We start from the raw sequence: 5,342 nt of genomic DNA on the forward strand, positions 1-5,342 counted from the left end.
AACATATGATATTAATCATAAGTATTTATTTTTAAAGATTATTACATTTTCAACTTTATTCATTAATGAGATTATATTGTATGAGTTATTGACAATGTATGAATGTGTACATTAACATTACGTTAAATACAAATTTTATTACAAAATATGTTTTTTTGAAAATTTTAATTTATTCTATTTTTTTTTATTTTTATACTTATGCAAAAAACCTATTATGTGAATAAATTTTTTAAAATTTATAACCTTCAAATATCAACTTAAATACCATGTAAATTGATCCAAAATCACTAAACGTTATAAAATATTTTAACAACAATAACTTAATTTTCTATTGTCCACCTGACAAATTAATTTTCGCAAAATCATTTTTATAATAATTATCGTTTTATTGGGGGATTATGGGCCATGGCATATTGTCATTAGGAATGTGGTTTTATCCTATCGAATAGTTGCGACCTTTCCCATCGACATTGAAACTTCCCGAGCAAGATACTCTTTCCTTGCTTGGTAGCATCACCTTTTTTTGCAGCTCGCTTGCTCATGGCCACAAATCAAGAACCAGAACCGTCATGGCAAGAACTACTTGGCAGCAAAAACTGGGACTCTCTTCTTGATCCTCTTCACCTCTCACTTCGCAAGCTCATCCTCCGCTGTGGTGACTTCTGCCAGGCCACATATGACGCCTTCAACAACGACCCAAACTCCAAGTTCTGTGGCACCAGCCGCTATGGCAAGTCTTATTTCTTTGACAAAGTCATGCTGGAGTCTGCCTCCGATTACAGAGTAGAATCGTTTCTCTATGCCACTGCTCGCGTCAGTCTCCCTGAAGCCTTCTTGCTCCACTCCAAGTCACGGGAGACCTGGGACCGCGAATCAAACTGGATTGGCTACATAGCCACGACGTCCGATGAAATAACAAAAGCTCTGGGTCGTCGCGAGATCTATGTAGTGTGGCGAGGAACTACGAGAGACTACGAGTGGGTTGATGTTCTTGGCGCAAAGCTTGAGTCTGCAAAACCTCTTTTGCGAGTCAACGAAAATACTAACAAGGAAAACGATGGCAGTAGCGGCAGTGACAGTGATGATGAAAATGAGAAGAAGCCTAAAGTGATGCTCGGTTGGCTGACGATGTACATTTCTGAGGATCCCAAATCACCTTTTACAAAAGTAAGTGCAAGGACACAGCTTTTGGGTAAGATTAAAGAGTTGAAAGAGAGATATAAAGATGAAAATCTAAGTATAGTGTTTACTGGGCATAGTTTGGGGGCTAGCTTATCGGTTATAGGTGCTTTCGATGTGGTTGAGAATGGTTTCGATAATATTCCAGTGGCAGCTTTTGTTTTTGGGTGCCCACAAGTGGGAAATAAGGCTTTTGATGAGAGGATGAAAAGGTATCCAAATCTTACTGTTTTGCATATAAAGAACACGATTGATCTCATTCCCCACTATCCTAGCCGGTTGTTGGGTTATGTATATTCGGGAACAAAACTGGTAATTGATACGAGGAAATCGCCAAGTTTGAAGGATTCAAAGAATCCAAGTGATTGGCATAATTTACAGGCTATGTTGCACATAGTAGCAGGGTGGAATGGAAAGGAAGGAGAGTTCGTGCTGAAAGTGAAGAGAAGTTTGGCTTTAGTGAATAAGTCTTGTGCGTTTCTGAAAGATGAGTGCCTGGTGCCAGAGTCATGGTGGGTGGAGAAGAACAAAGGGCTTGTCAGAAATGAAGATGGAGAGTGGGTGATGGCTCCACCAACGGATGAGGATTGGCCTACCCCTGAAATCTGACTAATTGCTTTTTCAAAAGCACTTGTCGTTTCTCCATGGATCACTAAATCTAGCTGCTAATAGGGTAATTTGCCCTCTTTTTCACCTTCTATTTTGTTTGATTGTTGTTTTAAAAGTCATGATCCTCAAGGAGATCATCCCCTGGACAGTGATTGCAGCAAAAATATGTGAAGAAGTGCTATTTTCAGTGTAAAATGTATGTGATGCTAAAATAAGTAATCCCTCGTGTATGCATAATTAGGTAGTTTATATTGATCTTTAGCGTAGCTGCTACATTTACGCATGCTTTTAAATGGAGGCTGTTGCTGGATAGGAAGTACGTAGAGATTAGAGAGTAATGTTTATACTTTATAGGCCAAATATTGCTTTTGAGAACTTAATTTAAACTAATAATTTTTAATTTTAGTTTGCAACTTTCGAAGAGAAATTTAATTTTGCATAATTTATACTTTATGTATGGTTAACTAATAATTGATTAACTACTTGTATATATGAAAAAAAATTTAGATCTACTATATGTATATATGTTATATGAGAATGTATATATAAGAGAAATTCACTTATATATATTAGTGAAACTTTTATACTTTTTTTAACTTATGGATTAAAATTAAATCTATAATTCATTTGAATTAAAATAATATTTTTAAATTTAATAATTTTGATCAATGTCCAAAAAAATTAAAAATTATACATTTTTTTAGTTTTGGATTAAAATTAAATTCATAACACTTGCATTTAACCAAATCAAAAAAAGGTATAACACTTACCGATAAATATTGCTACATTTCCATTTCATTCTCCGAATACAATATACAATCTCCTATTATAATATATATATATATATATATGTATGTGTGTATAGAATAAAAATCTATTTATATCAGTGTAAAAGTAAAGAGTTTTACATTATTTCATTGGGTCAAAATTAAATTCATGGTTAAAATTAAAAATATTATTTTGATTTAAATTAATTATAAATCAATTAGTTTTTTCTATTTTATATAAATTTTAATACATATTAATATTAATTGTAACAATATTTTTTGATAAATATGAACTCTATATACTTGAATTGATTTGATATTCGAAATTAATGAATTAAATAATGCAATAACTTAAAACATACAATTAAATAAGCAAAGATAATAATTAATCCGAACAAAACTAAATAATCTAAATTAAGTTGAAACCAAATGCTTTATTAATTGGTTAAACTTAAAAACATGCAACTTAAACTAACATGCAAAAAACTCAAAAACTTTAAGTTAGAAATGAGCAGAATCTAAATTATGCCAATTAAACTTTAAATCATGCAACTACTTAAAACCTAATCTAAGAAACTTTAACTTAAGCTTATTATGCTTGAATTTTAATTTAAAACCATAATTGAAATAAAACAGAACCTAATTAAGCTAATCACATGCATTCAAATCAAATTAATCACTCTAAACCTCAAATCAATAAATTAAAGTAAGAACAACACTTAGAAACTTAAATCACATGAAACCAAAATCAAACTTAAAGTAAAATTGCAAATTAAGATGAATAGAAAGCAAGAGCATCAATTAAGTGAATTGAAATTGAAACAAAAAAGAAAATGAATTTGAAGCTTAAATTAAAATTGAAACAATTTACCAAAAAAAACTTAAGAATTTGAAAACTAAGGAAAACTTAAAGCAAGAATATAATAGGTTGGTCTATCACCCTAACAATGCCTTTTCCTAAAGCCTAGAGCTAGGTATTTATAGACAAAGATTACAAAAAAAAACCCTAAGCTAGGTGTGATAGCCTTGAACTTTTTCTTTTGGAAGACTTCTTAGTTCGGCCTTACTTTGTTTCTTAAATGAAAAAATCTTCTTGAAGGGATCTTGGTTGGGTTGCAATGAATCTTTTCTCAAAACTAAACTTAAACAAAATCTTGGCTTGAATAAGTTAAGTAGCAACTAACTTGAGTCTTATTGAATGTTCAAACTTCTTAATTAAAGATAAGAAAAAGTTGGTTTGGTAAAGTAGCATAAAACTCCAATAATTTCCACTTCTTAACCTTTTTTTAACTTCTTATGTGAGATATCCTAAATAGAGATCCTTCTTGCTTGCTTCTTGATGAATTAAATCTCTAAAATCTAAAGAATATGTGTTTCTAGGTCTTTTAGAAAAACCAAAATTGACAATTCTTATTTGGTGTGCTTCTTGGAGGTTTCTTGGAAACTTCTAGTTTGAAGCAGCTTTTTAGAGAATTTTTAAATTTACACTCTCTTTATGCCATCCTTTTCATCATATTTTAAATAGAAATAAGAAAAATTCTAGTCAAAGTAGGAATTTCATTTTTTATTAGGTTAACACCTAAGGTGGTTTGGACTTTTTCATTTGGACAGATTTTAAATCCCATTCCATTTCATAATGTCACATAAGCATCCAGGTCAACCTCTTAGCCAATGAGATTAAACTTGTTACCACGTCATCCATAATGATCCTATGCATGTGCATTTACATAGAATACCATGGATTTGTACTCAACTTCGAATTTTCAAATTTATCCCTCACATAATAAACATCTATAATCTTGATTCTTGCATGAATTTCATTTATACAACTTCAAGATTCAAAACATTCTTGAGCTTTTTGTGCAATGACATTCAAATCTTGAACATATTGTTGTACTTTTATTACAAAATTCACCAAAAACTCCAAAATTAATCAAGAACTTGCCAAAAACCATCTTAGATTTCTTAAACTAGATGAAAAACTTGTCAAGATTCTTCAAGATTTACCAAGATCTAATACTTTCTTCAAGATTTCTTACATAAAGACAAATTAAGCACATTAAAGTAAAAAAAAACTTTATTTTACCAAGAACAAAGCAAAAATTCCATATTTAAGCATCGAAAATAACTTTTATTTTATAGAATCATCAAACCCTCAAACTTGAACTTTTGCTTATCTGCAAGCAAAACAAAACTTTGATAAGATCATAATAAGCTAGCTAGAATCAACATATACTACCAATATCAAATTCTCATAGTTTTCTCAAAAAGTTCATGATGAGCATAACTTAAAGAACATCATAAATATAAACACAAAAATCATTCAAGGCAAGCTCCTTTCCAATTGAAATTTTTATGTGTGTGAAATCTATCTCATGTCAATGTAAGACATTCAATTAAGAATATGCAAACGTGAAATCAACATAAAATCTTAAACCATAACCAAATTTCATATGTTTTCTTTTTCACATATGTCTCCACTAATGTAGATTTATACACTTAACCAAAGACTAATTTATCTTTATTAAACTTGTAATGCTAAGCTAGAGTTGAGGTAGGATAAAAGAAAATTTATGACTCAATACCCTTAAACATGCATTATTTAAGATCTTTTTGTTGAGTTTAAGCTTTCAAGGAAAATGTACACCCTCAAACTTTTTTTTTCTTTTTAACAACTTTCTTTCTTTTCAAACAGAATTGAAACAAAATTTTCAAATAGAATATCTATTTTGAGTTTTCTTTTTTCTAACTTTTGAATTTTGTTTTTATTTTTCTCTAAACTTTTTC

The 5,342-nt window shown here is 30.4% G+C and overlaps 1 pseudogene across 1 annotated transcript; it reads left to right on the top strand.

The window, feature by feature from the left end:
* Nucleotides 1–390: 390 nt before the first annotated feature.
* On the top strand, nt 391–2,175 carry LOC111300598 (phospholipase A1-IIdelta pseudogene; annotated as a pseudogene). The gene has a single exon (XR_016329524.1). The product of XR_016329524.1 is annotated as a phospholipase A1-IIdelta pseudogene (transcript).
* The last annotated feature ends 3,167 nt before the right edge of the window (nt 2,176–5,342 follow it).

This window comes from Durio zibethinus, chromosome 18, assembly GCF_047325235.1.
Source record: "Durio zibethinus cultivar Kanyao isolate XHJ-2024 chromosome 18, ASM4732523v1, whole genome shotgun sequence".
Taxonomy (NCBI): Eukaryota; Viridiplantae; Streptophyta; class Magnoliopsida; order Malvales; family Malvaceae; genus Durio; species Durio zibethinus.